This window comes from Moschus berezovskii, chromosome 7 (assembly GCF_049115385.1).
Source record: "Moschus berezovskii isolate FMDL1 chromosome 7, NW_MosBer_1.0, whole genome shotgun sequence".
NCBI classification, from domain to species: domain Eukaryota; kingdom Metazoa; phylum Chordata; class Mammalia; order Artiodactyla; family Moschidae; genus Moschus; species Moschus berezovskii.
In genome coordinates this window covers 99,847,615-99,861,545 of record NC_142466.1, presented here as the reverse complement: position 1 = coordinate 99,861,545, position 13,931 = coordinate 99,847,615, and the positions used below count along the sequence as shown (strand labels likewise).

The window sequence follows — 13,931 nt, the reverse complement described above, 5'->3', positions numbered from 1 at the left end:
TAGACTGTCTTGCCTGTCACAAAACATGGGAAGGAATCGAAACTGCAATACAAACAGGTTGGAAGACGTCAGCTTAAAGTTCAACCAACTGCTAAAGACAGATTTTGGGCTAGATTAGTAGTATATACAACCCCTGAGAGGCATTGATGTAAGAAGGCTCAGCTACTCATATGGAATACCATGAATTTCTAATCAGGTGCTTTTTAAAAAGCATGTGGTTTACATGTATGTCTTTCAATTCTGGTTTCCTCGGTGTGTATGCCCAGCAGTGGGATTGCTGGATCATATAACAATTCCACTGCAAGTTTTTTAAGGAATCTCCACACAGTTCTCCATAGTGGCTGTACTAGTTTGCATTCCCACCAACAGTGTAAGAATGTTCCCTTTTTTCTGCACCTGCTCCAGCATTTATTGCTTGTAGACTTTTGGATAGCAGCCATTCTGACCGGCGTGAGATGGTACCTCATTGTGGTTTTGATTTGCGTTTCTCTGACAATGAGTGATGTTGAGCATCTTTTCAGGTGTTTGTTAGCCTTCTGTATGTCTCCTTGGGAGAAATGTCTGTTTAGTTCTTTGGCCCATTTTTTTTATTGGGTCATTTATTTTTCTGGTATTGAGCTGCATGAGCTTCTTGTATATTTTTGAGATCAATTCTTTGTCAGTTGCTTCATTTGCTGTTATTTTCTCCTGTTCTGAAGGCTGTCTTTTCACCCTGCTTATAGTTTCCTAGATGGTAATGATGATCCTATATGTGAGACAGCAAAAGAGACACAGGTATAAAGAACAGACTTTTGGATTCTGTGGGAGAAGGAAAAGGTGGGATGATTTAAGAGAATAACATTGAAACATGTATATTCAGTTCAGTTCAGTTCAGTCGCTCAGTCGTGTCTGACTATATGTGAAATAGATTGCCAGTCCACAGAGTCCAAAAGACTGTTCTATATAATTTCTACAAAAGTTTCATTTTAAATGTAACCATAGTGTCTGTGGTGGTGTGCGGTGCGGTGGCTGCGGTTGCTGCGGAGCTGATGAGAAACTACTAAAGTTCCTATGGACGCAAAGTAGAATTTCATAAGAACATAATGGATGGAGAAGAGAAAACCTATGGTGGATGTGAGGGCCCTGATGCCATGTATATCAAATTGATATCTTCAGATGGTCATGAATTTATTGTAAAGAGAGAACATGCACTATCAGGAACAATAAAAGCCATGTTGAGTGGCCCAGGTCAGTTTGCTGAGAATGAAACTAGTGAAGTCAATTTTAGACGATCCCTTCACATGTTCTATCAAAAGTATGCATGTATTTTACCTACAAGGTTCGCTGCACTAACAGCTCCACAGAGATTCCTGAATTCCCAATTGCACCTGAAATTGCACTGGAACTGCTGATGGCTGCAAACTTCCTAGATTGTTAAATTAAGTAAATTATAATAAAGTGTTAACTCTTTTTCAGTATTAAAAAAAATAAATGTAACCATAGAGAGCTAAAAGTAAAAGAGGAGGGAAAATGCAGTAAAAACATTAATCAAAAGGAAGCTGGAGAGGCTGTATTAATGTAGCTTCAGATCAAGGACTGTTACCAGAAAGAGGAGGGATATTGCATAACTATTATGGACTATATTCAGAAAAGAGACACAACATGCTTAATTTTTTAATGCACTTAAGAATAGAACCTCAAATTGCATGAAGAAAAACCTGAGAAATTTTTAGTAAATGTCTTCCTATTTTGTGTTAGGTAACAATGAAAGAAGGATAAAACAACATCAAAACCATACCCTTTTAGACAGGATCAGAAAAATGAACCATAAAAATTCCTTGTTTGTAGGTATTAGAGTTTTACTTAAAGTATATAGGATGAACCTGATAAAGAGTTGTGATTTAACATTTCCATATTTTTATGGAATATAGAATTGTACATTTTATTTTTTTAAGTTGATTATTAAATCTATCATTAGACACTCTATGTGGAAGTTCTGAGCATCTTTCTTTTTAATAAGTATTTTGCAAATTTCTGTTGATATTCTTATAGTTGATCTGTTGTTAAACATTTCTTTCCATATATTCAAGATCGCATATTTATGATTATGTCTATATTGGTAAAGTATCAGTTATGATTATGTTTATATTGAACAAAAAGAATAATTTTCATTTGCAATTTCAGTTCAGCCCAGTTTAGTCACTCAGTCGTGTCTGACTCTTTGTGAACCCATGAATCGCAGCACACCAGGCTTCCCTGTCCATCACGAACTCCTGGAATTTACCCAAACTCATGTCCATCGAGTCGTTGATGCCATCCAGCCATCTCATCCTCTGTAGTCCCATTCTCCTCATGCCCCCAATCTCTCCCAGCATCAGGGTCTTTTCCAATGAGTCAACTCTTCGCATGAGGTGGCCAAAGTATTGGAGTTTCAACCTCAGCATCAGTCCTTCCAATGAATACCCAGGACTGATCTCCTTTAGAATGGACTGGTTGGATCTCCTTGCAGTCCAAGGGACTCTCAAGAGTCTTCTCCAACACCACAGTTCAAAAGCATAAACTTTTCGGCGCTCAGCTTTCTTCACAGTCCAACTCTCACACCCATACATGACCACTGGAAAAACCATAGCCTTGACTAGAGGGACCTTTGTTGGCAAAGTAATGTCTCTGCTTTTTAATATGCTGTCTAGGTTGGTCATAACTTTCCTTCCAAGGAGTAAGCGTCTTTTAATTTCATGGCTGCAATCAGCATCTGCAGTGATTTTGGAGCCCAAAAAAATAAAGTCTGACACTGTTTCCACTGTTTCCCCATCTATTTCCCAGGAAGTGATGGGACCAGATGCCAAATTACATGTATCCAATTTTATCTTAACAGATACAAAATTTTCACTGCTCTGAGAATGCCTGTTTCACCTGTTTATTTCTCCTTTTCTCCCCACAAACACCTAATGATCAATGATCTTTTTACTGTCTCCATCATTTTGTCTTTTCCTGAATGTCATACATTTGAGCTCATATATTATATAACCATTTGAGATGAGCTTCTCTCACTTACTAATCTGTGTCTAAGGATCCCCCATGTCTTTTCTGGACTTGATAGCTCATTTCTTGTATGACTGAATAATATTCCACTGTATGGATGTACCATAGTTTGCTAATTCACTCACTTTATCATTCACATCTTGATTGCTTTCAATTTTTGACAGTTATATGTGAGGTTGCTTTAAACATTTGTTTGCAGGATTTTTGTGTGGAAATAAGCACTCATTTGGGTAAACACCAAAGACCATGACTCCTGTTGTATAGGTTTATATGAATGTTTAGTTTTATAAAAAAGTGTCAAACTTCCTCCCAGAATGGCTATACCAATCTCCTTTCTGAGAGAAATGAATAAGAGTTTTTGTTGCTCTACATTCTCCACAGCATTACATTTTTGACTTTAGCCTTTCTAATTGGTGTCAGTGATATCTCATTTTTAAAAATTAGATCCCCTAATTATGTATGGTATTGAGTATTTTTTCATAACTGTGTGAAATCTGTACATCCTTTTGCTGAAGTATCTTTTTAAGATCTTTTGCCCATTTGTTAATTGTATTGTTTATTTTTGTTGATGAATTTTAAAGACTTTGTGTGGATTTTGGATAACAGTTCTTTATCATATAGGTTTTGAAAATTTGCTCAGTATGTGAATTGTATTTTCATTCTCTTTAAAGTAGTTTCATCAGGACAGATTTTTAAATTTTGATGAAGTCCAACTTATCAATGTTTTTTCTTCATAGACTCACTTTTTGTCCTTTAACAGTTGAGGTTATCTCTTATTAGCTTTTTGTAGTCAGTTATTGTGTTCATATTTCCTTACTAAGAAAGACATATTTTAGTTAAAAAATAGGAATATATCTCTGTTTTTAGAAAACCAAGAAAATCATGATGTGGAAAGAGAAAAAATGCCTGCAAATTTCAAGATCCAGATTAGTCTCAAAATTGCATTTTGTCAAGATGAATCATCTCCATACTTGCATTACTCACCTCAAGTTTCAAAATTCTCAGAGTGAAAGCATCTGTCTGGTCAAACTTAGATTGTAGCTCTCTCTCTCCACTAGTAAAGAAGATTATATGTGGATAGATAATTTCAGAATGACAGTTAAAAATGAAGAATCATTTCCCAACAACTAGTCAGAAAAAGTATGGAAACCTGGAGAACCCCATAAAAATAGTAATATTTTAGCTTAAATAACATAACTGAGAATTCTTCAGAGACATTTTTTTTTGTTGTTCTAGATTCCCATTCACTCTCTTGGATGATCTAAAATATACACTCTAGTTTTTCTTCATATATCCCATTTAGAAAAATTGGGCAAACATTTCTAAAATTTATGGTCAGTGATTTTTATAAAATATAGTCAAGGACTTTTTAAGAAGTGCTATTACATTTAGATTTTTTAATTCTTAGGATAAATAAGAACAGGAAAAGAAAATATTAAGGCAAATGCCATTTGTCTAAAGTATTTTTTATCCTACTCCAAGGCAAGTCTCTAATGACTAGCTATTAAAAATGGACTTTCTAGCTATTAGGTACATAACTGATAAAAGGGAGTTTGATTCATTGATTTGATTTTGTATTTATGCTCAATGGGCTTGGATAACTATCTTTTACCCATTGAGAATTCTAAAGCTAAATACAGTCTTCATCTCAGTCATGGGTGAATATGGCACTGGCCTGTTTAATTGACTGGAAAACACTAATGCACCAAGATGAATAGAAACAGAACTTGGATTCTAAATCCTATTTCTCAATAATAATGCAGTTTCTACAGTTCTGATAAAATTGCTAGGGAAAAATTCAGAAACCATGAAAATATTAATGAAAAATATTTACTAGCCTTAGAAAAAAATATAGACCATACTTTAAAAATAGCCAACACATAATAGAAAATTCATTTTAACACTCGATGTTATATCTCAATAATTGTATATAATTTATCTTTTTGTAAGTGAAAGGTCATATGAAATGCTATATTCTGTTGTCAAATATTATATGTCTTTGGGAATTTTTTCACACTTGTCATTTGATAATGAGCAAATTGATAACATTCATTCCTTTAATACATTTTTATTTTTTGCTTACAGTGTGCCTAGTACTATTTTAAGTGTGAAAGTTACAAAAATAAACATAGTTCCACCTATAAAAAAGCCCACTTTTGGAAAAGAGAGGGAATCTAAGGTTATGGAAACATGGAATTTCTACATAAAATTCTAAAGATATGACCAAATCAAACAAAAATTGTGTGAAACTTCATCCTTATTCAAAGTGGGGAGTGGCCTCAAACGAACAAGCATTCTAAGGTAATTTTGGTAGATAAACTAGATGATTAAATAATAGCTTGAAATAAATCATGAAGGGATGATTCATAAGAAGAGGTATCTCCTTCCTTGCTTCTTTCTAGTTTCTAGTGATTTGCCAAGGGATCTTTGGCATTTTTAGCTTTCAGCTGTAGCATCTGAATCTCTGGCCCACTGTCACATGTCATTTTCCCTGTGTGTCTATATTCAAATAGTGTTTTCCTTTTCTTATAAGAATCCAGTAATATTGAATTAAGACTCATCCTAATGACTTCTTAATTTGATTACATTTGCAAATATTTTTCCAAATAAGGTCTCATTCGTAACTACAGATATTAGGACAGCAAAATATCTTTCTGGGGGACACAATTTAACTATAAATAGAGAGTTTCCATCTTTATTGTAGACCTGATCTGCTATATGAAAATAGATTTCATTAAAAAGTAATCTCAACCTAATAATAGATAAGAGTGAATCTGTCACATGAAGTTGACGTTAGTGTGTATAATATTCATGGACAGGGAAACCTGGCGTGCTGCAGTCCACGGAGTCTCAAAGAGTCAGACACAACTGAGTAATTGAGCTGAGCTGATTGATCAATAATAATTTTAATACTTTAAGAGCGCATGCAGCCTTTTTTAAATAAAAAAGTAGAAATCAATAATGGTAAAAGCAGACATAGAAATATAATGAAATAGAAAACCAAGAAAATACTGGAAAGGATAAATTAATGAAGAACTGGTTCATGTGCTTGATGAAATAATAGAGACAGAGTAAAGCTCCAAGGATTAGAAATGAAGACAATTTATCCACAAATGCAGCAGTTAATATGTTTTAAAAAATTCTAGGGCAAGAAATTTCAAAATCTGAAGGAAATAGACAATTTATTAGTGATAAACTTCCACCAGTTATAAAATAAGGACAAAGACTTGATAAACCATTTATCATAGAATACATTATGAAGATAGTTGAAAATCTATTCTTTAAAAATATTTTTAGTTGAAGGATAATTGCTTTACAATATTCTGTTAATTTCTGCCGTACATCAACATGACTCAGCCGTAGAAATACATACGTCCTTTCCCTCTTAAACCTCTATCCCACCTCCCACCCCTTCCCACCCCTCTAGGTTGTTACAGAGCCCCAGTTTAAGTTCCCTGAGTCATATAGCAAATTGAAAATATGCTCTTAAAAGTCACCATGACTAGATAATTTACAGATACCCATCTGTAATACATATAATCTTACATTAATTCTACATATAATTTTAAAATAGTAATTAAATCCAATATAGTTGAAAACATTCAACTATAAAAAACATGAAATCTTCCTAGCTGGCTTCATTAACAAGAATATGTTTGATAAAAAAGTAACAAATTTAAATCAGTAAAACTACTAACTAGTATGATTATGAATGTAAAAAAAAAAGGAAAAGCAAATGGAATTAACTTATCAATAGATTATTTCAATAGAAATAATAATAGAGATAGGATTTCTTCTAAGTCTTCAAGTGTGAATCAACATTAAGAAATTTAACACTCTATTAGATCAATATATTATAGAAGAAGACACCAATTGGTGGTCTTCTTAAAGATACTAAATAAAAGAGTTGATAATATTCAACCAAGGTCACTCATTAAAAATCCAAACTAAGTTTCATGATTGACTGCCTCACAATAACTTCTCCACACTGACAGCTGCTAGAAGTCTACTGCAGGCACTAGACTTTGCATTTTGTCACACTATGCTTTTTCCAGTGGTCATGTATGGATGTGAGAGTTGGACTGTGAAGAAAGCTGATTGCCAAAGAATTGATGCTTTTGAACTGTGGTGCTGGAGAAGACTCTTGAGAGTCCCTTGGACTGCAAGGAGATCCAACAAGTCCATTCTAAAGAAGATCGATCCTGGGTGTTCATTGGAAGGACTGATGCTAAAGCTGAAACTCCAATACTGTGCCCACCTCATGCGACGAGTTGACTCACTGGAAAAGACTCTGATGCTGGGAAGGATTGGGGGATGGAGGAGAAGGGGACGACAGAGAATGAGATGGCTGGATGGCATCACCGACTCAATGGACATGAGTTTGAGTGAACCCCGGGAGTTGGTGATGGACAGGGAGGACTGGCACACTGTGATTCATGGGGTCGCAAAGAGTCGGTCACAACTGAACGACTGAACTGAACTGAACTGAAGTAGATGTTCACTTCCCACTGAGGCATGGTTAGAATCAAGATATATTTTTCACTATTATGGCTAGTATAGAGTTTGATAGGAGCGTTATTGATTAGTAAAATTTCCTTAATGCCTGGTATAAATCAACTAATAAAAAAACATCCTCTGGTTCACCTCTAGAATTTAATAAGAGATTTGGTCAGTAGTGATAATGGAATTTTAATAGGGGTGTGTGTGTGTGTGTTTATCCTGCGCCTTTACAATGTTATCTGATGTAGATGAAGAACTAGTGATGAAGACCTCACCTATCAGTGTAAGAGACATGAGATGAATGTTCAATCCCTGGGTAAGGAGGATACCCTGGAGGAGGGCATGGTGACACACTACAGTATTCTTGCCTGGAGAATCCCATGGACAGAGGAGCATGGCAGGCTACAGTCCATGCGATTGCACAGAGTTGGACACAATTGAAGCAACTTACATGGAAGGGTATATATAAATGAAGTGGAAAACACACATTCACTCCTGTGATAAACACTCATACCTGATTTTCAAATAAAAGCTCATTTCCATCAAAAGATAAGCTTTACCTCCCATGAAGACTCCTCTCATTCTTCAGGCAATTAATCCACCTGACTAATTATTTAGTAGAAATATTTTTATTATATTTATATTTTTAAATTATTATTAGTATTTAGTAGATCAATCCTGGGTGTTCATTGGAAGGACTGATGCTAAAGCTGAAACTCCAATCCTTTGGCCACCTCATGCGACGAGTTGACTCACTGGAAAAGAGTCTGATGCTAGGAGGGATTGGGAGTGGGAGAAGACGGGGACAACAGAGAATGAGATGGCTGGATGGCATCACCGACTCGATGGACATGAGTCTGAGTGAACTCCGGGAATTGGTGATGGACAGGGAGGCCTGGCGTGCTGTGATTCATGGGGTCGCGAAGAGTCCGACACGACTGAGCAACTGAACTGAACTGACTGAACTGAATGATCATTTAGTAGAACTAATTATTTAGTATTCCAGTAGAACTGTTCCAAACACTAAAGGATAATGCCATCAATGTGTTGCATTCAATATGTCAGCAAATCTGGAAGATCCAGCGGTGGCCACAGGACTGGAAAAGGTCAATCCTCATCCCAATTCTCAAGAAGTGTAGCACCAAAGAATGTGCTAACCATCGAACAATTTTACTCATATCTCATACTAGTAAAACCATGCTTAAAACCTTGCTTAAAATCTTGCACACTAGGCTTCAGCGTTATGCAAACCAAAAATTTCCAGATGTCCAAACTGGGTTTAGAATTCCAGAAAAACATCTACTTCTGTTTCATTGACTATGCCAAAGCCTTTGTGCAGATCATAATAAACTGCAGAAATCTCTTAAATAGATGGGAATAAACCATCTTACCTGTCTCCTTCAGGTCAAGAAGTAGCAATTAGAACCCTGTATGGAACAACTAATTGTTTCAAGATTGGGAAAAGAGTATGACAGGGCTGTCTGCTATCACCTGGTTTGCTTAATCTATATGCTGAGCACATCATAAAAAATGCTGGGCTGGATGAGTTACAAACCGAAATCAACATAGGCAGGAGAAATGCCAACAACCTCAAATATGCAGATGATACCACTCTAATGGCAGAAACTCAGGAGGAATTAAAGAGCCTCTTGATAAGGGTGAAGGAGAAAGTGAGAGTCGACTTAAAACTGAATATTAAAAAAAAAGTGAACTAGGATCATGGCATGAGGTCCCATTACTTCAGGGCAAATAGAGGGGGCAAAGATGGAAGTAGTGACAGATTTCTTCTTCTTGGACTCTAAAATCACTGCAGATGGTGACAACAGCCATGAAATCAGAAGACATTTGCTTCCTGGCAGGAAAACTATGACAAAACTAGACAGTGTGTTGAAAAGCAGAAACATTAGTCTACCAACAAAGGTGCATATAGTCAAGGCTATGGTCTTCCCAGTGGTCATGTATGGTTGTGATAGCTGGACTATAAAGAAGGCGGAGTGCAGAAGAATTGATGGCTTTGAACTGTAGTGCTGGAGAAGACTCCTGAGAGTCCCTTGGACTTCAAGGAGATCAAACACGTCAATCTAAAGGGAAATCAACTCTGAACACTCATTGGAAGGACTGATGCTGAAGCTGGAACTCCAGTATTTTGATCATCTGATGCAAACCACTCTTATTGGAAAAGTCCCTGATGCTGGGAAAAATTGAGGGAAAAAGTAGATGAGTATAACAGAGGACGAAATGACTGAATGGCATCACCAATGCAACGGACATGAATTTGGTCAAACTTTGGGAGATAGTGAGGGATGGGAGGCCTGGCGTACTGCAGCACCTAAGGTCACAAAGAGTCAGACATGACTGGCGACTGAAACACAACAACTATTTAATGCTGTATCCATAAGTTCATTTTTACATGTGATACTCTAAACGGTAATACTTTGCTTATACATTTATCTTTCTTATCAGACAGTGAGCTCATTAAGATAAAATTAATGCATTGTGGAAGTTCAATACCTTATTATTGATGAAACTATTAACTGAGGAAATTAAATTGAGGAATTCACCTTCCTAGCACTGAATCAAACAGGCATTAACCTGTGTTATAAAGAGACATTCCAAATGATGGATGGATTTCTTTATGAGAAATAAAGCAAAATATACCATAAGATTTGTAAATAAAATGTGAAAATTCCCTAACATAGCAGAACAATGGATAAGGGCAGGAATTTTCACTCTGTAAATTTTAGGAACCAAAATGCTTAAACACTTGTCATAGATAAAATGAATCCATAATCTACCTTTCAGTTTACATGCTGGCCATCATGTCATCTAGGAATTTCCCCATGTACTTTAGACTGTCAGCTGAAAAATATTCAATTGATTATGACAGATGGGCATGAAGTCTCTTCTGATGGACTGAGGAGGGAAAAGATTGAAAAATACTGAGAGACAGATTATATCTTGATGATTGTTTTTGCAAAGTCAATCATCTGTGTACTGGGTGCTTACTATAATCTATCCTAGGAAAATTATCCTTGCCTACTAATTGGCATACATTTTACTTCATTTTTTTTATTTAAAATGCCAAGGATAATTTTCCGCTGGAAAAGATTATATATAGCAATAGAGAAACACACCTAACAAAATCAGCAACTTTATAATCTTCAGTTCAGTTCAGTTCAGTCGCTCAGTCGTGTCCAACTCTTTGCAACCCAGGCCTCCCTGTCCATCACCAACTCCCGGAGTTCACTCAAAGTCATGTCCATCGAGTCGGTGAATCCATCCAGCCACCTCATTCTCTGTCGTCCCCTTCTCCTCCCGCCCCCAATCCTTCCCAGAATCAGAGTCTTTTCCAGTGAGTCAACTCGTCGCCTGAGGTGGCCAAAGTATTGGAGTTTCAGCTTTAGCATCAGTCCTTCCAATGAACACCCAGGATTGATCTCCATTAGGATGGACTGGTTGGATCTCCTTGCTGTCCAAGGGACTCTTCAAGAGTCTTCTCCAGCACCACAGTTCAAATAACCAATTCTTTGGAGCTCAGCTTTCTTTATAGTTCAAAACTCACACCCATACATGACCACTGGAAAAACATAGCTTTGACTAGACGGACCTTTGTTGGCAAAGTAATGTCTCTGCTTTTTAATATGCTATCTAGGTTGCTCATAATTTTCCTTCCAAGGAGTAAGCATCTTTTAATTTCTTGGCTGCAGTCACCATCTGCAGTGATTTTGGAGCCAACTAAAATAAAGTCAGACACTGTTTCCCCATCTATTCCCCATGAAATGATGGGATCAGATGCCATGATCTTAGTTTTCTGAATGTTGCGCTTTAAGCCAACTTTTTCACTCTCCTCTTTCACTTTCATCAAGAGGCTTTTTAGTTCCTCTTCACTTTCTGCCATAAAGATGCTGTCATCTGCATATCTGAGGTTATTGATATTTCTCCCGGCAATCTTGATTCCAGATTGTGCTTCTTCCAGCCCAGTGTTTCTCATGATGTACTCTGAATATAAGTTAAATAAGCAGGGTGACAATATACAGCCTTGTCATACTCCTTTTCCTATTTGGGACTAGTCTGTTGTTCCATGTCCAGTTTTAACTGTTGCTTCCTGACCTGCATATAGGTTTCTCAAAAGACAGGTCAGGTTGTCTAGTATTCCCATCACTTTCAGAATTTTCCACAGTTTATTGTGATCCAGACAGTCAAAGGCTTTGGCATAGTCAATAAAGCAGAAATAAATGTTTTTCTGGAACTCTCTTGCTTTTTCCATGATCCAGCAGTTGTTGGCAATTTGACCTCTGGTTCCTCTGCCTTTTCTAAAACCAGCTTGAACTTCTGGAAGTTCATGGTTCATGTATTGCTGCCTGGCTTGGAGAAATCTAATAGCATACCTAACAATTATTTCCACCAAGAACCCATTTGAAAAGCTTGGAAAATGCACCTATTTGATGGCAACCCACTCCAGTATTCTTGCCTGGAGAATCCCAGGGACAGAGGAGCCTGGTGGGCTGCCATCTATGGGGTCGCACAGTCAGACATGACTGAAGCAACTTAGCATGCACGCATGCATTGGAGAAGGAAATGGCAACCCACTCCAGTATTAATGCCTGGAGAATCCCAGAGAAGAGGAGCCTGGTGGGCTGCCATCTATGGGGTCGCACAGAGTCGGACACGACTGAGACGACTTAGCAGCAGCAATTTTTTGTAATTCATAAATTGACTTTTTGAGCTAGAATTATTATATTATACATGGGCAAGTCAAATAAGAAGGCATACAATTTTTATTTTATATCTTTTCCAGTGCATGCACCTTACCAGGCTGGCCTTCTTAAGACAAGTGAAATAGGAAGGAGTTTTATTTGGGAGAAATTCTGTCTTATATACTTCAGTTTTTATCATCATTACATCCTAGAAAATGCATCCCTTTTTACAGAATTCTTATTTTTCAAAATATGATTTCTTTAGGTTTCTGGATACATCAAAGAGTTTGTTTGTTTGAATAGGGAATGCCCTTTTAAAAATTTTTGTCTTAAATTTACATGCTATGATGATCCAGAGCCAATTGCTTTCAGATCCCTTCCTCATCCCTATTGCTCTTTTTGGTACAGTAGAGGACCTGCTATTTGCCTCTTATGTTTCCTGGCTCAGTTTCACTTGGCTTCCAGCTTGTTTGGAGTTAATGACATGTACTAGTGGGAGATGGTAGAATGGTGGTTCTTCAAAAATTAAGAAATAGAACTCCCATATGATCCAGTCAGTTTCACTCAGTATTTATCCAGAGGAAACAAATCACTAACTTGAAAAAATGTCCTCATCCCCATGTTTCTTGTAGGGTTATTTAAAATACTCAAGATAGGGAAACAAACTAAGAATCCCTTGATGGTTGAATGGATAAAGAAAAAGTGAGATATGTATACATATCCACATACACAAAGGACATGTATTTCAACCTTCATTTCCCTCATAAAATTTTCCAGCACTGGCTATCACTTCTAAGTAACAGGACATAGAACACCTGCAGAGGGTTATAGTGTTTTTCTGCCATTGTTAATCTCTAAGTATCTTCAGTTTTCCCTTTTATCGTCTTAGATTTCTATCACCTTTGTAATTACTCTCTATTAAATCACCCATATTTTAACTACTTTGAGTACTTACAACCTTTACTACACTCAGAACAGATTTTGAATGACATACACTCCAACTAAATAATTAGTAGTAGCAACCTTGAGTGTTATGTTGAAGTGCATTTTAAGCTTACACTGTGGCTCTGATTCAGTGCTAGAATCAATTACAAATGCATGGCATGGAGAGGAAATTATATTTAACTTCTCATGTGTGATATAACTGCTCTACTAACTACTTCTGAATTATACTGCAGTGTTATACTTGGTCAGTACAAGATTACTTACTTTATTGTGTATGTTCATAGAATAGTCTCTTCTCCAAAGATCATATATTTTCTTTAACAAGTCTTTATTAGAAGTTTTTGAGACTTACATCCCTTGGTGTATTAAAACTATTGGGAAACCCATACATTCTGGTTTCCACATATTGCAAGTATGGAAATGCGATGAACCTGTGTCAGTGACTTCTTGGTGCTGTAACACATTAAGAAAAACTTAGGAGGTAAAAACAGCTCAAGTTTATCATGCTATAGTTCTGTCCATCTCAAGATCCTTCATCTTAATCATACTTCCAAAATTATTTTACTATAGAAAGCAAGATATTCGAGGGTTGCAGGAATAAGATAATAGACTTTATTTATTTATTTTGGCGGCACAACGCAGCATGTGGGATCTTAATTTCCCAATCAGAGACTGAATTCACGCTCCCTGGAGTAGAAGTGTGGAGTATTAATCACTGGACTTCCAGGGCAAGTCCCAAGATACAGGACTTTTTAGGCAGTGATTATT

General features: G+C 36.6%; 1 pseudogene; it reads left to right on the top strand.

Annotated features, from left to right (window-relative positions):
- Positions 1–1,003: 1,003 nt before the first annotated feature.
- Positions 1,004–1,417, top strand: LOC148777452 (elongin-C pseudogene; annotated as a pseudogene).
- Positions 1,418–13,931: the final 12,514 nt, after the last annotated feature.